Source organism: Triturus cristatus, chromosome 5_2 (assembly GCF_964204655.1).
Source record: "Triturus cristatus chromosome 5_2, aTriCri1.1, whole genome shotgun sequence".
In the NCBI taxonomy this organism is placed as follows: domain Eukaryota; kingdom Metazoa; phylum Chordata; class Amphibia; order Caudata; family Salamandridae; genus Triturus; species Triturus cristatus.
Window position 1 is genome coordinate 983,183,974 of NC_140588.1, and position 26,077 is coordinate 983,210,050.

At 46.5% G+C, this 26,077-nt stretch overlaps 1 protein-coding gene across 1 annotated transcript in view; it reads left to right on the top strand.

The window, feature by feature from the left end:
- MAGT1 (magnesium transporter 1) overlaps positions 1 to 26,077 on the top strand; it is a 143,918-nt gene that overhangs the window by 5,244 nt on the left and 112,597 nt on the right. The window lies entirely within an intron of this gene.

Genomic DNA, 26,077 nt, shown 5'->3' on the forward strand with positions numbered 1-26,077 from the left:
TAATCACTAACATCAACCGATTTATTTTTTGATCCATTCTTAATCCTAACCCATCGTTATCATTTAGGAAATATTTTCTTTCCCCGCCACCCCTTCTGGTCTCAGAAACATGTCATACTATTTCACCCTGTATACAGATGAATATATGTTTCATACTAAGTCTTTCACCTAATAGCCATCAATTTGTCCATGACCATTTCTTTTAGCATATTGACGTTCTTGTTCTCTGTGATGTGTCTTTGTGTGACCTGATTGTATTCAGAAGTACAGCGTGTTGGCACCCTTCCTTTCCACTTGGACTTTGTCATATAAATAAGGAAGCTAAACCCGGTTACTAGGTACTCAATTGTTGTATTTGTACGTGCTTTCAATTACATAGAAAGATGTCCAAAATTGAACTACCTCCACTTTTGAAACTGATGAAAATAACAAGTAAACAACAATGACTGTGTTAATCCTGTTAAGACTAACTTTGTAGATTAGTATCCTGAAGAATGTCCTATTCTTACAATTGGTAAGAATATGACATGCATTTGATAAGTTTACCCTTAGGCGATATAGACATAGACTGCGTAGGGAAGGGGACTATCAGAACCCCGTTAAGAGGGCCACGGGGCGAGCAGGAGCTACTGGGCACAACCATGGTGGCTGAGGCCTTTTTACTTGCGATGTCCGGGGGCCTTGCCTATTATGGATCCTGCTCAACTGGGACAAGCATCCCTTCTGCACCTGACTCTGTTAGGTAGCGTCGAATGAGCAGCCAAGGCTCCTTCGGGGAGAAGCACAGATACAGATCAGTGAACATAACTCAACTCAACATGTAAGCAGTGCGAACAATAAATCAATGTCCAGTCAAATACTTGTTTTTATATAAAAATAAGTATTTTATTTCAAATTCTACACATGCAAAGGGAAACGACATTCAAAAGCAATAACACAATCCCCCCCCCCCCCCCTTGAATTTGGTCCTCTAATAGTTGTAAGGCCACTCTCTGTCCTGCCAACTTTGGTGAAACAGTTTCAGTGTTATTCACCATTCATTTCTGGCCACATCCACGGAACGTAAACTATTGGGCTGGGCTCGAGTTCTCCCCTCTGACTCCTTTCAGAAGTTCAGTTAAAGAGTCTTTAGGGTTGCAGTACCGATTGTAGTATGTCCTCTGGGACCCCAAATGCCAAGTTCATGGCTTACCCGCTCCGGCGGTGTGGCATCCTGCAGCGGGGCAGTGAAGTCCTGCTCCAGATTGGCAAAGTCTGTCTGCTCCTGATCACAAGCTGCAGCATCCGGCAGGTGTAATTGTCTTCTCCGAACCACGCCACAGGCTGGTTCTAGTAGTCTGTTTTGTTCCCGTTGTGGTGATTACATGGTAAGTCACACTTCCATTTGTGGGGTTTAATGGGGGGGCAGAGGGGGATGTTGATCTCCTTGCTCCGACAGGGCTCCATCGATGTCCTTTGACCCTTGGTCCACCTTCGGTGCAGTTCGCAGAATGCTGGCTCTGTGATCACAGCAGCAGTTTCTCAGTCCTGGGTATTGCCCGCATCTCTCCTCAGCGTCTCTGGCAGCCCGATCTGGCATACAGCATTGCCGCCACAGCACTCCAGTCTGGTCATACTGACCTGGCAATAATATTCACGGTGGCCCCCTCTCTGGCACACAGGGCCACCTATTACAAGGTCGTGCAGGCCTGGCATCCATCACACAACCCTCACTCCTGGGTGGCAGAAGCTGATTCCTCACACCTTGCAGATTGCACCCTCACAATAAGGCTCCCCTCTGGACCTTGTTCCATCCAACGCTTTCCTCTTCCTCAAAGGGCATACTGGTCTTGGCAAGGAGGCAGGCGTTGTTGCACCAGGCTCCAGGGCAGGTGGTCTTGGTCTCCCTGGATCTTTTAAGTTTTATGGTGGGGTTCAGATTCTTGTATATGGATTTGTTTCCCCTTTCTTCAACCTCCTGAAGATGGTCTGTCACAGCAGGCAGGACTCCGAAGCCGATTAACCCGCGAGATTCATGGGAGTGACCATAGTGCACACTTGGATGTCAGCCACAGTGATGTGCATCAAAAGGTGAATCTGCCAGCCCTAATCTTTATCATTCCCTTATCAGTCCCATCTCTCTCTTTCTGACATGTGTCCAGGCCCCTTACTGGTTATCTATCATTGAATCAAAAAGCCCTTTGAAACGCAGAGAGAGAGAAAGCCTGGCTCATTCATTCTCCAGTGCATGTTCCATCAGCTTACAGGAATGCAGCAATACACATCTGCCGGGGGTGAGGGGGTCCTCCTCTCCTCATGTTTTCCACCAGGCAGGCCTGGCCTTAACAAAATGGAACCCAGGGTCCTCCATGTAATGTACCAGTGCAGGCACACTTGCACTCGGTGTACATCCACAGCATTCTTACTGTAAGTCACTGTTATCCTCACATATTATGCCACCACAAGAATAACTACATGCAGCAAAGACGTTCCATCTGCACCCACTGTTTAGTACTGCAGCCTTTCTATATTGTACTAGAGTGTTATTTTAAAAACACACACTGCCAGCATACACATATTTACCACGTGCACTGTATCACACTTAACCCCTGTGTAGTGTACTTCTTGCGAGCACACATGCACTCAGCATATTGTCCATCATACATGCCCTTCCACATCTACCTGATGTAGGCCTGGTGTGAGTTAAGCACACAGCAGCAGAACCTTTAAAAAAGGGAGTGAGTCTTTTGACCACACTATAGTGACGCAGGGTAAAAAGGTCCTGTTCACTACTACTGATCACTACATGGTATGCTGCCACCTCTGTGCTTGTGCTGCTTAACTCCTGGTGAAGGCGGTAGCGTTCCACCACTATGAGGGCAGCGCTTTGGGCGCCCTCGTGGTCCAAAAAGACTGCAATCCGTGAGACAGGCCTATGTCATGGTGCACACGCATGATCCGTGTTCGCCTAGGGCAAAACAATTATCATTAGGTATCCAGACAGCTGGGCAGTACACATCTCTTACCATGCAGAGGACTTTTCTGTCCCAACAGGGACAGACCAAGGAAACTGTTGGCCTGGCTCCTGAAAAGAGAGCTACCAAGCCTCATAGTTCTGGGACTGAAAAAGCTAGTGGCACCATATTACCGTAAGTGTACAGGTATTCCTAGTCAAGGGTAGTTACTTCTCCCATCGCCCCCGCTCCATTTTAGTTTTACAGAGACTGATGCTTGGTGGCAAGTGCTACTCAATTGCGAGATGACAGGCCTTTTTCCTTGTACAATCACAGAGGAGTCTCCTGACTTGTAATTAAAACGTATCTGTGTTTCATAGCTGAGACTATATGTCCTTCGGTGTCTCCCATTGTAGTGATGAAGGGGGGAGGGCAGAGAGGAGGCAGGTTATAGTAAGGTTTGTATGTATTTTGCGAAAATAATATGATACAAAATGGAGGGTCCACTGAAGTGCGGGAAATCCTTTCTGGCTTCCTCGCCCCACCTCCTCAAAATATTTCCCTGAACTTGTATTTTGTCTTTTAATTACACTCCACTCCCAAAGATCAGTTGTCAAAAGCAAAGCCAAATGGATATACCCAGCAACAAGACCCTGGGCAAATGACTGTCTGGGTTCAAGGTAGTATAAAAAGGCACTACAGAAATACCTGACACATTTGATGTGCAAACCGAAAGAAGTCACTTGAGGCCTGATGTAGGCCTTTCTTGGAATGCTTAATCTTCCAGTGCTGTCACAGGATAAGCTAACTGAATTTGAATTAGGATTGCAGTGTAAGCAAATAATTGAAGCAATCAACGAATTCTAAATGGGAAGGCTCTGAGGGGAGATGACCTCCTGGCAGATTTTAATCCCGCTTACACAGGTCAGCTGTCAGACATTACATTACTGAAGGTACATGGTGAGGCTACATCACAGGGGAAGCTCCCAGACATGAGAGAGTAATGATGCTCAAAACTGAGAACCACCACTGTACCACAACTATTATTGGCCATTGTCAATGACTAATTCAGACACTGAAATACTGAGCAAGGCACTGGCCACTAGGTTCCTTAGAGTAAAAAGCTCACTTGTATATGAGGTTCAGTGTGACTTCTACCTGGTTATAGATCCCTCTTGAATCTTAGGAGACTAAGTCATCTACTACATTCCCCCACTCAATTGGAAGAAGATTGTGCACTATTCACGCTTGACACAGAGAAAGCCTTTGACACGCTTGTTTGGGTACCTTGTATTTGGTGCGAATGACATGGGCTCAGTGTTTTTGCTTTATGGTCAGCCACTGGCTCAGGTAAGGTTAGAGGGACTGGTCTCAGAGGGATGGAAAATTCAGAGGAAACCAGACATGGTGCCCACTGTTGCCCCTGCTGGTTGCTCTCAAAATGAAGCTTTTGGCAATGACTCAGGGGACCCTATGCCAGTTGAGCATCAGGGTTGGCGGTGTTGTCCATGCACTGTGATTTTAGGTGGATGACCTGCTTGCATATCAGAGATGACACTGCCAATCCTGCAATAACCTGACCAATTTGGTGGTTACCAGTCTGCAAACCACCAAACAAAACATACGTTTTGGGGTGTATGGTGGGCGCCGCAGTAAATAATCGGTCAGGCTAAGGTCGTCACTGGGAGACAAACGTTTTTTTTAGATCCTGGTAGCACATTCACTAATACGTATGTGCTTAGTGCTTGAGAATTTGGCTAATTCAGAAGTGGTTCTGGAACGTCCTGCTGCTTTCCATCATGAGGAGAATTACAGTTGCCAAAATCTTCCTCCAGCAATGTCTGCATGTTCTCACTGTGTCCCTTATACTAGCCAATCTTTCAGGAACTAGATAAGCACTGATATCCTTGGGTTGGGCAGGGAAACAATTAGGGCTATCTTAGATACAATCAGGCTGGACTGGGCGAAGGATTAACTAGTAATGCAGGATCTGATGCTTTAATATAGCCACTCCGTTGCAGCATGCATTGGGATAGGTAGAGGAGGATAATAATGGAGAAAAGCGTTTGGTAGCTGGTACCTGTGAAGGTGAGACTCTAGTAGAGCCACTAATGAGACCTAGCCATCACAGGCCGCCATATATCCATCGTGTGGCAAACAAAGCGAGCTTAGGAGACTGCGGTAAGGAGGATTCTTCAACAACCCCCTTTTGTCTGCAACTTAGACATCTGGTCTCTATAGCCTTTCAGATGTAAGCTGTGACACGTGCCTAGAGGGAGAGGAGTGTGGTAGACTGAAGGGCTGATGCTCAACAGGCTCTTTAGTAAAATTTTCAGAAGCATTCAGGTCCGGCTGAACTAGTTCCTCCAGCACACCAGACTGGCCAGAACAGCCAGGGGGATATGGACTCCTTTTCCAAAGACCTTGATAGAGCTCGGCGGGAGATGAGACTGGTCTTGCAATTGTATATGAATTGAAGGCATATAGAAAGAGGACGCCTCTAAAGCTCAGGTAGCAATGCACAGGATGACCTACAGGAACCGATCCCCTCCAAAAATGGGAGATGGCATGCTCCCAAGTAAAATAAAAAGTACAGTAGCACAAATTAATGTCTGATTCAGGGTAACACATTTATAATACCTATTCTGCACATATATGAAACAACAAAAGCTTAATAAGCTACATCCAGAGAGAACCTCTATTGGTCCAAGGTACACAGTTTGTGGCCTCCCTTTTTTTTTTTTTTTTGGTCTCGCCTGAGCCAGCGCATGTGCTATGCGCCCTCGGGCAGTTATTTAATGTAAAACTGGTTTTGTTTCCTTGTTCTTATACTTGAGCACTGCAATAAATAATCTTATGTACACTTCAGCGCTAGTACTCGGACTACACCAGTGCGGTGTCTCTTCACTCAAGCACAAATTCAAGAGGTGTTGGTCGTACGCCCATGCTCTTCACCTAGAACACCTTTCATTACAACTCACCTGACTTACACCACCACATTCTCTCAGAGGCCGCAAGCAGGCACAGAATATCTGAAGATTCGCTGAGCACTGCAGTGACTGAGTGAGCATTTACACAACGAGCAACCATGGATAGGGAATATATCTTTGTTTTCAACTGAGCATTGACTGTGTCATAGTGCTTTTTTCTCAAAGCCATGTTGCACAGCAGCCTGCGTTGCTGTGCAGTGCAACACATCTAAAAACAATTGGCAAATCTAAATGACGTTACATGTACAAAACCTATTGGTTTTGCCAATGCTTGTTTTCATATCTCTCTTGCCCCTCTTGCCATAAATCCAGCCTTCTCTTAATTGTCACGCCCATGGCTGCCTCCCCTTCACGCTGTGCCTCAAGGCACTCGCTCTTCCCGCACCCACGGGATTAAATTAATGTTGAGCTTTCATTTGTTTGTGTCAAGCGAGGGTTTTACAAATGCAGATGCACAGAAGTGAGCCCTGAAAATGATTGTCAAGTACATTATGAAACAAGACCATGTAAAATATGGCAAAGTCTCTTTAAAAGTCAAACAAGTGTATTTCTTTAACATGCAGAAGCTTTTTCTTAAGTCACATTTTACCACTGCACTGAGAGAAACGTGTTCTTGTCCCGCCTTCTCCCCGGAGACAGTGCCATTAATGATGTAAGAGGCAAGTCAGTTTTCAAGTGCTTTGTATGACTGCCAGATTCTTATAAGCACAACAACATTCTAGTCTATTACATCAAACACAATACGATTTTGTATAGCTCGTATTCTGAAGTCAAATATTTTAAGGTACTTACATATATAATAATGAAGCAAAAGGAAGACTGGCGAAATAAAATATGTGCACTGAGAGGACAAAACAAATATTCTTTATTTTATAGAAGACCCCTCACTCATCAACCTAGTTGGTGACATGCTTCATCATCGGGGTCCCACCCGGAGGGCTGAGTGCCATCCGGGTGTGCTACGACACCTGACTACAGTGGAGCTGGTATTTCTTTGTGTTGGTGCAAGTGCTAGAAGTGGTTTAAAAATTGGTCAAGTTTAACTCTTTATCAAAAATATTTTTTAATCGTGGAGCAACTGAACAATGTTAAAAATAATTTGGAGATACCATATCAGGTTAAATTGACCTGTGGTATCGAGCAACAATGTGTGAAGTGAAAAGAAAGTGAAATTGGTCTACATGTTTCAACCTTGGTGGAAAAAATCTCCAGGTTTTCTTCAGGACCGATGGTGCTAACCAGGGTGGTCTACACACGCTAAGGTGTACCCTGCCCTTGGTTAGATTAAAAAATTCCTACTGTAATTGCAGTGGGAATGTGCCTGTGGAGGAAAAAGAAAGAAAAACAATATTTACACAACTTGTATGTTATGTAAACTACTGTCAATTCAGGCTCCTCTCAATCACCAATCTGTGATGCTATATCGTGATTGTGAGTAGCTAGCTCAACAGTCATCCTGTTTACGTGAATTGGTAAACCATACTCAGTTGTGGATTACAAATCGCAACCATCACTGCGGGCTACAGTTCGCTCATGTTATCACACTATCTATCCACCACTAAACAGACAGGTGATATAGTGCACTCACGCGGTAAATACCGAGGTGCACGTAAATAGCGACGAGTGGTCATGTGACAAGCACGAGTGCCAATCGTCCCACATGTGAAACACATCATTCCAGTACCTGATTTTATACCGACGTGTGCTTTCAAAACTTCAACTAATCTAGCATAATCAACAGAATCGCACTCTCGAATCAAACGTGCATAGGCGGAAAAAAAGGGAAAGATTGTATCAAGGTCGGTCTTACTGGCGATGCGGGGAGAAGGTGCCTCGAGGATGCCGAGGACACGAAAACAGGATTCGCCTTAATCTGCGGGTTAACGACATAGGATCAGTGGACGGAATGAGCACTACAGAAAGCTGGTGACGCGTGGTGCCCACCCACGAGGTGATGTCGTCTACTTACTTGGTGAAAAGGTAGATCAGCTATTTAGCCTACAACCGTGTCCCGCCACCGCGTCCCGAGATTGCTCGAGATGAGGAGAGAGCTCGTGTGGAAGAACAAGTACTTCCTGGTCGAATACAATTGGGTAAGGCTCAGCCAATAGGATTGCAAGTACTCCCGGAAGGGGGACCAATGGCCGAAGTCTTTTAAGACGAGAAAGGAGTCTTCACGATTGTAAGGGAGAGCGTGATTCGTACATAGGGACGCTATGTGTAGTTAGGTGAAAAAATCCCCTTGACGGTAAAAGGCGAGTATCAATAAAACAAACCAAAGGTGTGCACGCGAACTCAACAGCACAGTCTGACTCTAAGTATGTAATTATAAAGTCCCCACAGTGAGGGAGTTAAATGAAAGGGGTGGAGGCGCGTGCATGGGAAGCAGTGAGCCGAACGATGGGGAGCCAGACATTGGGGTCCCACCATTAGGGGAAGGTAGTTGAATGAAAGGTAGCAGGTAAAGGCCATAACTGGAGTGTAACTAGCACTCCTACTTGAACTTACAAACCTTAAAAGGCAGACAGACAACCATAACAGTCATTCTTATGTCAATGTTGCAGGAAAGAACAGGCACCCAGGCAGTACAGTTGTCAGCTCTGAATCAGATGAATGCTCGTCTATTTGGGAAGGACAGAGTTCCATGGGATGTTATCATTCAGACCGTTCTTATGGGTGGAAAGTCTATACACCCAACGTTGTTCTTTCTCAAACAGTCTTTCTTGCATTTTCTCTCCTGTCTTGATTTGTTCAATGACAGTCCATTTTAAATCGTTGATTGTGTGGCCATTTGCCAAGAAATGTTCCGTTAGTTTTGTCATCGATTTCTTGTACCTGATAGTGCTGCGGTGCTCGCAGATACGTTGTTTTATTTTCCTGCTTGTCATGCCCACGTATTGAAGTTTGCACGGACACATGATTCTGTAGACTACATTGGTACTGTTGCAGTTCGTATGCGTCCTCAAGGTCCATACCTTGCCAGTTTCTAGTTCCAGAGTTTTCGTGTTCTCAGTGAGATGACAGACACTGCAATTGCCACATTTATAGTGTCCAGTAACATCTGGTAGACCCCATGCATTAAGAACAGTGGTTTGTTGGGATTGAACTGTTGTTTTTGGACGTGTGTTTACCAGAGTATATTTTAGGCTCCTGGATTTTTTATAAGAGAACAAAGGTTTTTCCTCAGTTGAAGATACCGGTATTGAGAATTCTCCAATGTTTATTAATAGACTTGGTCACTAAGTTAGATACAGTGTTGTATGTAGTCACACAAGTCAATGGTGAGGTATCTTCTTTTGGGGGTCTATTGTCCAAGAGTGCCGCTCTGGGTTGATTACGTGCCCTTTTCTGGCATTTGTTGAGAATCCTCTCTGGGTAGCCTTTTGATGTAAGTTTAATAGTGAGATCGAGGGCTTATTTTTTGAAATCTTGGATTTTGCTGCAATTTCACCCGCAGCAACACTATCCTATGTTCGGATGGCAACCACCCTTCCCACAGTCCTTGTTTCCACCAAATTCTTACAGACCTCCTTTTTTAGGCAGGGGCAGAAGGGGAAGGGGCCGAAGAAGAGGGATGAATCAAGTCCACTGGGAAGACGAGGACTCAACAGGCCCCAACACACGGAGCAGAACCTTGGAAGCCAAAGCAGGGACCAGCAACAGTCGAACCTAGTAATAAACCTGGCAAGAAGACCACTGACTACTGTGGAAGAAAGAGTACTAAACAAAGGTCTTGGCTACGTCCCTACTGCAAGGCTGGATAAATTCCAACTTCATTGTGAACTTGCTGGATTCTTTCGCAAGTTGAAACTCAAAGCCTATTTTGAAAAACGGGGAGAGAGATCACCAGAACCAGATCCAAATGAGACGGGTCTACGACCCAGATCCACATTCACTCCTCCCCCTCACACAATTCCAGCTGAAATTTCGACTTTTGAACAGGCAGTTTTCAATGACATTGAAAAACTAGAACCCAAACAACCCTTTCAAAATATTAGCAAGGAGGAAAATACAGCATTAGAAAGCCTCAAGAATTGTGACACCATAGTCATAAAACCAGCCGACAAAGGAGGGGGGGATTGTGATCCAAGATAAAGAATCATATTGCACGGAGTGCCTAAGGCTTTTGTCTGATGAAAGGAACTACCAAAAGATCAACATTGATCCAACCATGACTCTTCGACAAGAGATAGCAACCCTAACTGAACAAGCAGAAGCCCAGGGTCATATCTCCAAACAAGAGGCATCTTTTCTGACTGATAGTGAAGGAAAAATTCCATATTTTTACACGTTACCCAAAATGCATAAGAACAAGCTTCCACCCCCTGGTAGACCGATTGTTTCAGGCATAGGTTCTTTACTGGAGCCCCTATCACGGTTTTGTGACGTCTTCTTGAAACCCATTGTCCAGGACACTTCGACATATCTTAAAGACACTAAAAGCCTACTTCAACTCCTGGAAGATATCAGTCAATGACACCACAAAGTAAGCTTTGACATCGAGAGCTTATACACAAGCATTCCCCAAGATGATACCCTTGAAATGCTCAGGAGTACCCTTGATGCTACCAACTGGACATACCGAACACCAAAGAACTTCATTTTGGAATGTGCCAGGCTGGCATTAAAGAAAATGTTTTTTGAATTTGAAGGTACCCTCTATTTACAAACAGGGGGTACATCTATGGGAAGCACATTTGCGCCGAGCGTAGCAGGTCTGTATGTGTTCAATTTTGAGAAGAAATTCATACTCACTGAGCAGAATCCTTTTCTCAGATACATCACATTTTGGAGACGCTATATTGACGACGTCCTTGCAATTTGGCAAGGACCAGAAAACACCTTAGCTGAATTTTGTCAGTGGATCAACACCTGTGATCAGAATCTGCGATTCACTCACCCAAAGACAGAAACACCATGGTCTTTTTGGATGTTGAGATCACAAAGGAAAACAACCGTCTTGAGACAATAACCCATTACAAACCTACAGCAAAAAACAACTTATTGAGGTTTGAAAGCTTTCATCCTAGACCTTTGAGGGAAAATCTCCCGTATGGCCAGTACCTAAGACTACGGCGAAATTGCTGCAAAATCCAAGATTTCAAAAAACAAGCCCTCGATCTCACTATTAAACTTACATCAAAAGGCTACCCAGAGAGGATTCTCAACAAATGCCAGAAAAGGGCACGTAATCAACCCAGAGCGGCACTCTTGGACAATAGACCCCCAAAAGAAGATACCTCACCATTGACTTGTGTGACTACATACAACACTGTATCTAACTTAGTGACCAAGTCTATTAATAAACATTGGAGAATTCTCAATACCGGTATCTTCAACTGGGAAAAACCTTTGTTCTCTTATAAAAAATCCAGGAGCCTAAAAGATACTCTGGTAAACACACGTCCAAAAACAACAGTTCAATCCCAACAAACCACTGTTCTTAATGCATGGGGTCTACCAGATGTCACTGGACACTATAAATGTGGCAATTGCAGTGTCTGTCATCTCACTGAGAACACGAAAACTCTGGAACTAGAAACTGGCAAGGTATGGACCTTGAGGACGCATACGAACTGCAACAGTACCAATGTAGTCTACAGAATCATGTGTCCGTGCAAACTTCAATACATGGGCATGACGAGCAGGAAAATAAAACAACGTATCTGCGAGCACCGCAGCACTATCAGGTACAAGAAATCGATGACAAAACTAACGGAACATTTCTTAGCAAACGGCCACACAACCAACGATTTAAAATGGGACTGTTATTGAACAAATCAAAACAGGAGAGAAAATGCAAGAAAGACTGTTTGAGAAAGAACAACGTTGGGTGTATAGACTTTCCACCCATAAGAACGGTCTGAATGATAACATCCCATGGAACTCTGTCCTTCCCAAATAGACGAGCATTCATCTGATTCAGAGCTGACAACTGTACTGCCTGGGTGCCTGTTCTTTCCTGCTACATTGACATAAGAATGACTGTTATGGTTGTCTGTCTGCCTTTTAAGGTTTGTAAGTTCAAGTATGAGTGCTAGTTACACTCCAGTTATGGCCTTTACCTGCTACCTTTCATTCAACTACCTTCCCCTACTGGTGGGACCCCAATGTCTGGCTCCCCATCATTCGGCTCACTGCTTCCCATGCACGCGCCTCCACCCCTTTCATTTAACTCCCTCACTGTGGGGACTTTATAATTACATACTTAGAGTCAGACTGTGCTGTTGAGTTCGCGTGCACACCTTTGGTTTGTTTTATTGATACTCGCCTTTTACCGTTAAGGGGATTTTTTCACCTAACTACACATAGCGTCCCTATGTACGAATCACGCTCTCCCTTACAATCGTGAAGACCCCTTTCTCGTCTTAAAAGACTTCGGCCATTGGTCCCCCTTCCGGGAGTACTTGCAATCCTATTGGCTGAGCCTTACCCAATTGTATTCGACCAGGAAGTACTTGTTCTTCCACACGAGCTCTCTCCTCATCTCGAGCAATCTCGGGACGCGGTGGCGGGACACGGTTGTAGGCTAAATAGCTGATCTACCTTTTCACCAAGTAAGTAGACGACATCACCTCGTGGGTGGGCACCACGCGTCACCAGCTTTCTGTAGTGCTCATTCCGTCCACTGATCCTATGTCGTTAACCCGCAGATTAAGGCGAATCCTGTTTTCGTGTCCTCGGCATCCTCGAGGCACCTTCTCCCCGCATCGCCAGTAAGACCGACCTTGATACAATCTTTCCCTTTTTTTCCGCCTATGCACGTTTGATTCGAGAGTGCGATTCTGTTGATTATGCTAGATTAGTTGAAGTTTTGAAAGCACACGTCGGTATAAAATCAGGTACTGGAATGATGTGTTTCACATGTGGGACGATTGGCACTCGTGCTTGTCACATGACCACTCGTCGCTATTTACGTGCACCTTGGTATTTACCGCGTGAGTGCACTATATCACAGAGGAGCCTGAATTGACAGTAGTTTACATAACATACAAGTTGTGTATATATTGTTTTTCTTTCTTTTTCCTCCACAGGCACATTCCCACTGCAATTACAGTAGGAATTTTTTAATCTAACCAAGGGCAGGGTACACCTTAGCGTGTGTAGACCACCCTGGTTAGCACCATCGGTCCTGAAGAAAACCTGGAGATTTTTTCCACCAAGGTTGAAACATGTAGACCAATTTCACTTTCTTTTCACTTCACACATTGTTGCTCGATACCACAGGTCAATTTAACCTGATATGGTATCTCCAAATTATTTTTAACATTGTTCAGTTGCTCCACGATTAAAAAATATTTTTGATAAAGAGTTAAACTTGACCAATTTTTAAACCACTTCTAGCACTTGCACCAACACAAAGAAATACCAGCTCCACTGTAGTCAGGTGTCGTAGCACACCCGGATGGCACTCGGCCCTCCGGGTGGGACCCCGATGATGAAGCATGTCACCAACTAGGTTGGTGAGTGAGGGGTCTTCTATAAAATAAAGAATATTTGTTTTTTCCTCTCAGTGCACCTCTTGTTATCTCTGAGGTATTAATTTACCTCTGAGGGTGTACTCCTTCCATTGTTTGCTAAAATCTGTTTTGAGGGGAACAGGAGTACCCCAAATATAAAACCCTTTATCTCCCATTGTTTTCCATAAGAAATAAAATATGTGCCTAAGATAACACAAGTTGGTTAAGTGGGAAGTTGGGATTAATCCCGTTTTTCTGATTTTACTTTGTACAAGCCATTCACTAAATGGGTAGCTATGTGTCTCTCCATTTTATCTTAAATGCTAATGTACTGATTTTAACTCTTTGCCAATCCAACCCATGTAAGTCCTTTCCACACCATATACATCCACTCTACAACACATGGGTAAAAGACAGTCATTTATAACGCCAATACCTCTAACTCTTGCAAAGTTGAGACCTATTGGCTTTGCTAGAGCTTGTATTTGGTAGGTGGGGGAAGTCCCAGGCAGTCAACTGCTGCCAGTCCCTTTGCCTTTGTAACGCCCTGAACGTCTCAGGATCGTTTAACAGACACGATAATGAGAACGCAACCACTTGTGAAGGTTTCGTTATTTTAATGAAGGCAAAAATAATACAAGGAATAAACAAAGGTTATAGTCACTGGAATCCTCCAGGCTAAGTACGTTACCAGCCCACAGCACGGATGGTCCTAACCGTCCTCTGCATATACGCCGATCCCGGCGTATGCCAACAGAGGGCAGAAATGAAATGGCCGACAATGCCAATCGGTAGGCTGTGAGGGGCACGAAGAGTGTTGGGGAGAATCGAGGAGTCAGGGAAACACCCAGCCGGGGTCTCTACCTGAAGGGAGCAGCCGCTCAACCTCTTCCTCAGACTGCACCGGGACGCGGAGTCACCTCCTGGTGATGCGTCACCGATACCCCAATCACAAGCAAAGAAAACTGAACCGAGAGCAGCCGCTCGATCGATCCTGTGGACTTCCAAGTCTGTAACGCGGCAAACACCTCCTGGTGTGCGTTACAGCTGGCAGTCCCTGTATCTCTGGTCGGGCTTGGAGTTACGACTCCAACCAGCAAAAGCGCCACTGCGCTTTGACTCAGCCGAGTCAAAAAGCGAAGCTCAATGGTTATCCGGTAGAGCTTCCGGGTCCTTCACAGGTGACGATGGGGCAAGACACGGCCCAGGGAGTAACGACTCGACCTACCTCCGTTCTTGCCTTACTGGAGCACCACTCCGGAACACTGCTCTTCACTAAGCAGGTATGTCGGTGTAAACACAATATCCGACAGCGTTGTACCTCCCGGTTCCTCCCTTTATAGGGCGTGTTTTCCTTGAGTTATGTAACAGCTCTCCTGTTTACATAAGGGCGTGTTTTCCTTGAGTTATGTAACAGCTCTCCTGTTTACATAAGGGCGTGTTTTCCTTGAGTTATGTAACAGCTCTCCTGTTTACATAAGGGCGTGTTTTCCTTGAGTTATGTAACCGCTCTCCTGTTTACATAAGGGCGTGTTTTCCTTGAGTTATGTAACAGCTCTCCTGTTTACATAACCTCTCAACCGCTAAGCATCCTAGGAGATGTAGTCCGTTTTCGCTGGTTACCGTTTTCCTCCCCTCGCATGACAGGAATTCTTGACAGCCTTAAAAAAAAAAACACGCTTTTGCTGTACTTATTCATTTTTTATTTTTGTTAACCATTTCACCTTGGATCAGTAAAGGAAAGAAATGGGACATGTGCAATTTTGTAGGTGTTCATGCGTAATGACAAATGTAATTACAAAATCCTGTGGTCAACTCTGCGCTAACAAAAAACAAAAAAAACACTTTTAGCCATGATACATCCAAGTAGTTTGCAGCTTTGCAGATATGTCTCTAAAGTGAACACGGATCAAGTCGCACAAGCAAGATAGGGTATACAAGTGAGTGGGAATATTCCAAGGGCTTGAAAAGGTCACTCCGTACTTGGGTTTGTGACTTCCTCCTTTTCACTTCTATGGCCCACATCACAAGGCACCACTTTCCTCTGCACAATCAGTGCACCAAGAGATGGCATCCGTGACATAATCAACCGAGGTCTGCTGTGTTGGAATAAAGGGCATCTGCAACTACCTGCAGAGAGAGAAAATAAACAGGTGATTAACAGCCACAAGAGGCTTCACCTTCACTTCCTCTTTCTTCTTATGGAACTGAAATCACCAAGTTCTCAGCTCAAGATCTACAAAATTCTGATACCTACTGACCTCATTTTTCTCAGGGAAACCTGCTGAAACCTGCACCTGTCATCGCCACAGCCAAACCCCCAAGTTACAAGATTGCTAGGCAAGACAGAATTCACAATCACAGAAGCGGAATCTCCCTCCTAAACAAGAACACCATCGGCTTCACCACATACATGGACACGTCTTCATCCAACATGGAACACCTGTCACTCCAAATCCACGTCACAACCAACTTCACCCTCAGCGGCACTATCTACAGACCACCAGGACCATGCACCAACTTCACCAACGCCATTGCAAACTTTGTTGCACAACTCGCTCTCAATGCTGGCAATTACATCCTACTTGAAGACCTGAACTTCCACCTGGAAGACCACACCAACCCCAGCTCAAGAACACTTATCCTGGGCCTCACCCAATGAGAAAAGGGACCCACACATTTCATTAGACACCATCTGGACCCTATTTTCACCCACTTCTGCAACATCCAAGTCGACAAGACCACACCAGTTCCTTGGACAGACAATCCCCTTGTCAAGTTTAGCATCCCTGTCCTGGCTCAACGCACACACACCATCACCAGACCAGCTCTCAACACCTGCTAACCAGAACACAGCAACAGCCTCCCCAAAGCCATCAAGAATTTTAACAATTGGATCACCTCTTGCATCATCTCCCTGGCTCCCCCTCAAACACAACAATACAAGATCCAGACCCCCAAACCAGTTGGTGCACAAAGGAACTTAGACTGATGAAACACCACTGCAAACAACTGGAGCACAAATGGAGAATGAGCCAGAAGAATGCAGACGGAAGCATGTTCAAACCCCTTCCTAAGACGCTACCACCAAATGATCCGGACTACTATATACACCGTTCTGGCTGACAGCAACGATGTCGGCACCAACAGAAGCAAAAAAAAAAACTTTGGCATTGTCTAACATTTCACCTCCCATGGGCTGCCTCCAACTTGATCACTCCCTTGCAGGACCTCTCCAACAATCGCTCAATTCTTAAGCAACAAAATCACAGCCATTTAAAGCAACTTCGGCCCACAACCAGACCAGACAGACCTCACCAAACGCCTCCCGATCGCATCCAAAGAATAAATATGCTAACCCAGGCCTCGAAAATTTTTACCAGACCTGCTGATCTAGTGACTTAAATAATCTACTCAACCCAACTGTAATACTCTTGGCCCATAAACCCATCTCAAATTGTGTGATCCTAGGCAAATATTTTATTTTAGAGTCAACTTTTTGTTCCTTACCAAATACAAGACTACCACTAAATATTGGAGTTCAGCATGTGTGCTGTACAAAAACACTTGTGTTTGATTTAGTAGGCTGAATTTTAGCATCCATGTATAATAAAAATCTAGTCCACATATAGGGTAGACACGATCCCTAACTTGCCTCTTAGTTCACTAATGGAATTGTCATCATGGTGGGGGGCAGGAATGTTTCTCAGTTCATATTTAAAAACTCACTTTTAATAAATATATCACTAAAGAATGATGCAGTAGTGCATTTACAGACAGACATTTTCTAATGAAATGTCCACAATCTTTCCCACTGCCCTACAGTTGTACTGATACAAACAATCTATGGAAATCAGGTTTCAGAAAATATTTATCATTAGCACATCATATTCTGCTTTAAAAAAAAATGATAACAATTTTTATTAGAACCAATGTGCAGCAATAATGACATTACATTGACATCTTAGGCAAAAACGGTCATAGGAGTACAGCATTACCTTTCCAAACATCAACTCCGAGAGGAGCACGTGCCAGTAACATCGTAACCATCTTTAAGCGGGTGACTTCCATGTCCCTGGGTCAGGTAACTACACCAGTCCATATCTATTCCCGAATTCCCACGTTATGTGTCATCATCTCGTCGTCCCCCTCCTCTAACCCCAGGAGTATCTCCCTCCTCAGTTCCACTGTCGGAGAAACACATATCTCCCCCCTATATTTATTCCATCGCCCCCACTTGTGATCCCATTTGCGTGGACATCCCCTACCTTTTATATACTGCTTTTTCGGCAATCATGGCGTGGTCCATATCTTTTGCCCAATCTCTCAGCTGTGGTATGGTGTCTACGCCCCACTTCTGAGCAATGTTCCATTTCACTATACTCCACCTGATCGTGGCCCATGATTGTTCTGCTTGTGTGAGGTCCGTTGCCTCCCAGATATTGAGGAGACATAAAGTGGGAGTCATGTGGATAGGTTTGTCACAAGTCCTAGTTAATTGTCTGGTGACGTCCGTCCAGTATTTTTGTATGTGAAGGCAGTCCCACAGGATATGCTGGAACGTACCAGTCTGATTACAGTGTTAGAGACAGAGCGCATCAGGTCTTCTACCCAACCGGTATAGCAGTGTGGCATCAAAATATACCCGGAGGAAAATTTTAAGTTGGACCAGGCGAAGTCGCATTGCGATGGCTACTTCCCGGGGTGAGGACAACACCTCTATCCAGTCCTCATCGGCTAGTTCTCCCAGGTCAACCTCCCAGCTCGCCCTCCGTTTCAATGTTTGATCGGCCCGATTATTGATCATCTTCTTATATGTGAGAGAGATGGCCTTGCGATTCATAGGATCCGGCAAGAGCCTGTCCTCCAGGGGAGAGGAGTCTGGAAGGGAGGTATCTTTAGGGAGGGCGGAGTCAATGGCATGACTGATCTGGAGATATCGAAAACCTTCCGATGGTGCTAGCTGATATTTGGTGTGGAGATCCATAAACGATGCCTTCTTGCCCTTAATCCACATATCTCCCACCATGGAGATCCCGATCATATCCCATTTATCAAACCCCACATAGGCACTAAGGCGTCCCAGAATGACTGGTTCCCATAGAGGGGTAGCCTTTGTTAGGCGCCCCTGCCAACCCATCCGCCGTTGTACACCATGCCACACCTCCACCGTACGCGCCGCAGGACCTGTCAGGCGCAATTTCCTGTGGTTTGTATATAGCGCTCTATTGTAGCCCCCCTTTCCCATCAACCAATGATTGGTGCGAAAGCTGGGATCATCATGTCGCCCAAACTTCCATTGATTGATGGCCGTAAGCTGTGAAACCTGATAGTAGAGGCGCATATCTGGTAGTCCAATACCCCCATAATACCATCCCATAGTAAGCTTGGCCATGACTATTCGAGGCGGTCTACTGTCCCACAATAAATCTCTCACTGCTGTTGCGATCTGCAAAAAATAGGTGTTAGGAACCGGAATGGGAGTGTTTTGTAGGGCGTAAAGAAGGCGTGGCAGAGCGAGCATTTTGAATAAAGACGTACGTCCTAGCAGAGTAAAGGGGAGCGTCTTCCAATGCGTGACATCCGAGCGAAATCTCTGTAACGGCCCCAACAGATTCTGTTAAAAAAATAGTGTGGCATTGGTGGTTATAAAAATCCCTAAATAACGAAAGCCTTGGGCCGCCACCAGAATATCATATCCTCGAGGACTCTGCGGTGGATCTCCCCAAAGGGAGTACATCTGGGATTTAGACCAGTTTATCTGGTACGCAGAGTGCGCCCCAAAAATATGAAAAATATTAAGTACACGGCCGAGTGAGTGCGTCGGTGAGGCAAGATAAAGCAGAATATCATCCGCATACAGTGATATGCGGTCTTCGTGATCATTCGTCCATCTAAGGCCCCATTATACCTGGGTCTCCTCTTATCCAAACCGCCAGAGGCTCAAGAACCATAGCGAAAAGGAGCGGCGACAGCGGGCATCCTTGTCTTGTGCCTCGACATAGGGGGAAAGGAGCAGAGCGATGGTTGTTTACTGAAACGTGAGCCATGGGTTGCGTGTATAACAGTTTGACCCACCCAATGAATTTGGGTCCGAACCCGATGTGGGCAAGAACTGCAAACAAATACTCCCATGCAATGGTGTCAGATGCCATTTTGGTGTCAAGCGCAAGCAAAATCGCTTCTTCCTCCAGCGTGTCCACAAGGCCTAGTACACCATGCACTTGACGCAGATTGTGCGCTGTGTTCCGTCCCGGCATAAATTCCGACTGATCTGGGTGAATCAAGTCAGTAAGATAGGGGAGCAGACGAGTCGCCAACAGTTTAACTAGAATTTTAGCCTCCACCGTAATCTGAGAAATGGGTCTATACAAGGCGCACTTATCTACCGGCTTACCAGGTTTATGGATGACCACGATGGTGGCCGCTCGGCTATTATCCGGGAGGAGGGTGTTTTCGTAGCTCTCGTTATATAAATTGAGCAAGTGGGGGTGCTAATTTGAAAGCCATAGGTTTGAATAGCTCAATCGGGAGCCCATTAGGGCCCATCGCTTTACCCGCGCAAATGTCTTGAACTGCCTTGCAAATTTCCTCAACCGATAGGTCAACGTCCAACGCTTCCCTACGCTGTTCAGAGAGACACGTCACCCTGACAGTGGCAAGGAGTTTCACCGCCATCGAAGCTTGTGACTCTTGCGGGGTACCATATACTGTTTTATAATGATTTGCAAAGGTCTCAGCAATGCCCTGTGGGTTTGTAATCAAACCGTTATCCGGTCCCTTGACTGCACGCACCCATCTTGCTGATTGTTCTTTGCGTTCCAGCCATGCTAGCAACTTGCCGGTTCGTTCTCCTTGTTCGTATATCCGATGCCGGGTGGCCAGAGCACGTCTATTGGCGTCCTCTAGGAGTAACTGTCTATAATCTTGTGTTTTTATATTCAGCAGGTGTTGAGTATCGGGGTCTGGGTCCCGGGAAATGGCATCCTCAAGGCCCAGGATCTCGATTTCTAATTTCAACACCCTCCGACGACACTCAGCCCTGTGGCCCGCCATCACAGAAAGCGCTCTCCCCTTGATTACTGCACCGTATGCCCCCCATAGTGTAATTGCCGACTGAACCAAGCCTATATTCTCTTCAAAATAATAATCAGTGTCTTTCCGCAAGGTTTCTCTGATATGTGAGATCCTTAGTGCCCAAGGCTGAATCACAGTTGGACCAGGCAGCGGCGGGCGCTGTGTACCGAGAACTGTCAACACAGGGGAATGATCTAATACCCCCGCGCCAAACACGCAGAATCAGAAAATTTGTGTGAATGTGTGAACAGATAGTCAATGCGTGATTGGCTGACGTGTACACCAGACTGAAACGTGAAGCGTGAAGCGTGTGTCGTGGGGATGCGAACATCTCCAGATATCCACCATCCCCAAGGCGTCAATAAAATCCCGTAGTTGGGAACAGTGTGCTGAGTCACGTCTGGGCGGGGACCTATCTAGTAGACCATCCATCGTCAGGTTAAAGTCACCCCCCATAACCAATGTCCCCACAGGTAAGTTTAGCAAAAGTTTACCCACATCCGTCAATGTCAATCTTTTCAGACCCGGTGGGGCATATACAGAAATAACATTAAGAACTCTGCCCTCCCACATACCTGTGCAAGCTGCGTATCTACCCTGTGGATCCGCCCAAGTATTTTGTATCGCATATGGACAGCCTTTGAGAAGGAGGACCCCCACACCCCTGGATCCTGTAGTCAAACCCGAGTGTGCCAGCATTCAATACCCTTTCCTATCGAGGGCCATTCAAGAATGACCAATTAAGTGGGTTTCTTGTAGCAACACCAAATCAAGCCCTTGGCGGTGGACATACTGCAACACAATACTTCTCTTAATTTTGTCTCCCAACCCGTTGACGTTCCAAGTGGTAGGTTTAAGTCCCTGACCCTTCGCCATTTGCATCAGATATTGATAGAGCGATAGCCATGGAGGATACATAGTGCAGCACACCCTCCACTGCCTCCATCTGGGCAACCTCTAGGCCTTCAATGTCGAACACAAAGCATTTAATCTCTCCTATCGCGATCTGAACATAGATATCAGCTAAGATGTACATATACAAGCAACCATTCTGTCCTGCTGCAAAATACCCCATAGTGCACCCCCCCAACAGATTAAACTCAAACTTGTCTCCGGCCCAAAGAGCTCACCCCCCTCCCTGCCTCCCTGCTTAACGGGACTAAATCCTCCCGCCACCCCCAACATGCAGAGTGCCTGTCGCCCACCCATAAACAATTCCAGGGAACGCGAGCTACCCCACCCCCATCCTTCCACTGTTGCATAGGCCATGCTTCCCTCCCCGGCCCGATCCCCACCCCCAAAACAGTATATAGCACAGAGGCCCGGTACGGTCCTCATTACACGTCATGTGGCGCCCACGGTTTCAGAAGTAGTGCAGCAACAAATCCCAGGAGAAAAACAATCACCATCAGTATGGTTAAACATATAGAGCAATAATATCAATCAGAGACATAAATAGGCTAATCAAACGTCAGGACAGTCCCCTGAACCAGGACCATCCACATCACATATGCACCTAGAATCCACCCCTGCCCCCCCAAAACTAAACATCTGTGATCTCGTGTTCGGGAGGCCATGGCTCTGAGACCATATGCCAAGGTGTTCCCGAGGGCCTCAAGAGGCCAGGGTCGACCCCATACAGTCTTACCAATCACCAGTTCAGCTCCCTCCTGTACGTCCCTGGGAATCCGAATCAGAATGTGGATGAGGTCGCCTCTGCTGGCGCCAGTCTGCGTGATTATCCGCTGCTGAGAATGCCTTCTTCCCTTTCTTTTCGACCGTACGCCAGCCATCAAGCCAGTCCCAGGCCTCCTCAGGACGAGTGAAAAACCACGATTTCCCATTGGCTTCCACCAGCAGTTTGGCGGGGAGCATCATTGCATATTTTACTTCTTGGTCTCGTAGGGGCCGCTTTACCTCTAGGAAACTTCGGCGCTGATTCTGCACTCTCAATGAGAAGTCCGGAAAAAAGAGAATCTTGCTGTTCTCAAGGGTAAATGGCGTGGCCTCCCTTGCCGTTTGAAGAATAACTTCGCGGTCTCGAAAGTTGAATACCCATGCCAGAAGCGGCCTAGGGGGCGCTCCCGGCCTCGGACGGCCCCCAGGCACTCTGTGAGCTCTTTCAATCGTGAAACATTTGGAGAGTCCTCTGGGTTGTAGATGCTTAAGGACCAGTTCCTCCACAAAAAGGTCAGTTGCCTGTCCCTCTGCGCGTTCCGGAACGCCAATAATGCGGATGATGTTCCGCCGCATTCTACCTTCGTAATCGTCCAGCTGCAGGGCCATCGCCTCGTGAGAAGAGCGCAGTTCAGTAACTTGTTTCTTGAGTAGGGCAGTGTCAGTGACCAGTTCCCTGGCGGTGTTCTCTACTGTGCCCACCCTCTCTGCTATTTTCTTCATGTTTTCTCGGATCAGCGCCACATCCGGGGCCACCGTGTCGATTCGTACCTCAAGGGAGCTCCTTATCGCCATGAATGCCTCGAGGAGCTCTTTATTCGAGGGTTCCGTAGCGTCACCTGGGGTCGCTGCCTCTGTTCGGTCTTCGGCCTGCTGTTTCTGCCAAGCAAATTTCTCCAGCTTGGTCTGGGTCGTCGTCCGATTATTGCGGCCGGACGCCATTTTCTGTGTCACGTTCGCACCACTGAAGATCAGGGTGCCACTGTTACTCCCCACCGCCTGCAGTGAAAACCTTCACCAGGCCTGTCGGTTTTCGCAGGAAGCACCCTACACAGAGGGGTATCTGACTAGGTCTGTCACGTAGTGAGTGCGGCAGGAAGGAAAGTGCACACCAGTTTCTCAGCCGTGGACGGCTGGTATAGGATCAGGACCACTTCACCTTAGCAGTGAAGACCACTTCTCCACAACTGCATGTCTCACCCCTCCCGTATAGCAAGCAAGTCGTGAGGGGGGACAGGAGTCTCAAGGACCCACGGGGCAATAGTATCTCCTCCAGGCGTGTAGGTCGCACAGATGACTCCGTACCTCCACTATGTCCGCAGCCTTCTAGTAACAAATGTCCTACCTTGCAGGGGTCAATGCTGCTCTGGTCCACCTGGGGCCCCCCAGCAGCTCTCTCCAGGTCCCAGTGTCCAGTGATGACCGGCCCTCTAGTAGCGCCCACTCCAGGTCTCAGCAGTTAGCTCCCAGACCGGGCGATGTTCCTGTGGGGGGCCGCAGGGCCAGAGACGTATAAATTGCCCCTTCAGAACATCAGGCCACCTGCAGCAGGTCCATAGGATGCTACAATCCAAGTTGAGGGCCACCTCTAGCCCACCATTGCAAGCCGTCCCCCGCCCGCTCTTATTTTCCCTGAGGGGGGGCCGCCGTCGTTTTCATAGCCTTTTCCCAGGTCTATGACGATCGGTAGTTCAATTCTACCACTCTGGGTCTCTACGGTCCACTCCTGATCAGCATCACTTGCAAATGAGGCACCACTCGGTCTCGGGGCCCCCAGAGAAACACCCTTCAAGTGGAAGGCCGCCCGCAACTGTTCTCTGTAGCCGTAATCAGGCCCCAGGGCCGCCTCGGGCCTGCACGCACGAGCCTTCCTCAGCCCGCTCGTATGATCACCATGGTGGCCGCCGCACCATTCACTCAGCCCCCGTCACTCACAGGGCCCCCAGGGAGGGTCACCTCAACTGTTGTCAGTCACCAGGCAGTGCGCCTCGCAACGATGGGCCTCACCGGTAAACTTTCGGGGCTTCGCCAAGATAGTCCGCAGCAGCGGTCTTGCGTGGCACGCGCCCGGCGCGGCGCTACAGTCCTGCAGGCGGAATCACTCGCGAGGTTACGGGCCTCGGGGCACCGCCACCAATCCGCCCCGTATTTGGCAGGTAGATCGCTGGGCACCACAGCAACACTTCGATGGCACCAGGGCAGGAATCGGGCCAGCGGGAGCAAAGGATTTCAGGATAGGTTAGCCACACCCCCTATTCTGATTTGTTTTAATTATATTAAAATCTTTCATCTCACTTTAGAATTATAAAAGTGTGTCTAACTACTGTGATATATTTTGAAACATGTGTACTGTTCATTTACAACCTTTTTTAAATATTGTGTGCCCAGCATGACTGTCACAGTTCACTTTATAAAATCCTCTAACTTTTGAAGTCAGAGAAATAAAAGCACCAATCTCCAGAAGAACAAGCATTTGCAATGCAAAAGGTCTCGCATTTACACGAGTTTGAGCTATTGGCATAGTTAATGACATTGCAAATGCGTGTGTATGTATGCTGCGGTCCTATGGTGTGACTAGTGAATATTGGTGGAGGTTGGTGAACAGATTGCATTCATTAGCAATCAACATCCTTGGGGTCTCAGTCAAACCTATTCAGTGTAATTTCGAAGCCCAAAAAGTGAAAGCTGAGTTAAAATGTTACTGTCTTGTGAATGGTGCTGGCTGCATCCTCGAATCCTGCTGGTGCATCCTGTGAAAAGATCTATTGGAATGGACCCTGGAAGAAGAATCTCATTTTAAGGTCACCAGGAGAGAAGAGAGTGGATACTTGGGGGAGATGGTACTGAATCTTAGGTGGCAGAAAAAGCACCAACAGATTACACGAGAACGGCGATGATGAGACATAACAGAAAAGGGTATAGACCAGACCCACACATCATTCATTACTCAACAGAACACAAACGTCTAACTAGAATGGTATAAAAGGCTACTCAGGCTAAATGTCCTAGAATGTACGGTGTTCACCCAAATAAGTAGAATTTTTTTGAGGAATGGGTTGGTCTTTAAACTTCTCTTCCTGAGGACGAACAAGTGCAACATTGTATTTCTAAGTATACAAACTGTGGACCCATATGTTGTGAAAATGTGCAATGTTTATACAAAATTATACATAGAGATGTTAAAAAAAAAATATATATTTGTAGTTTATACCGCCTTTGTGTTTAGGTCTCGGAGGAATACTTGCCTGCAAAGGGACATAATAGACAAAAGTAGCAAGTCGTCTATGGTGTCACTTGGAATCAGGAAGTAAAAAAAACTACACGTAATTAATAGCTACCCACTTACAATCTTATGTTGTGTATGGCCCTCCTAATTCTCTCACCTAGTTCAGGCCAGCAGCACAGAGTAGAGAAGCCATGTAAATGTATTCTTGCCTCCATCAGCCCTACCTTAAAAGTACCTGGGGTCCTGCCAACCACCCTACTATCCTCTAGCAAACGGATAAAACAAAAATACCTGGTATCCTGCAACCCTCCCACAACACCCTTGGGAGTCCTTCCCTGACACTTGGCATCACTTACACTTTAGGAGAACCCATCCTCCCTCAGAAAGACTTTCCTCTAATCCTCCTTCTCGGTCCAAAAAGCAGTACCTGGCAATATGCCGTGCTCCCTTACCATTCTTCATGCCTCACCCAACCTGCACAAACCACGTTCTTAAAGAGCTGGCACTGTGCTGACTGCCATTGTGAGAGTTGCTGGTCAAGATGCCCTTCTTTGCCCAGTCAGGGCGGATCTGCACAGACCTGCTGCTGTCGGATAGCACAGCAGTTGGTGCCATAAGAGCACCACCTGCGATAACCCTGCTCCCTCGGGTCTCTAAAGAGTAGGAGTAGCAGAGAATCCGCGCGCGCCAGAGCATCATCTTTGTATCTAGTGT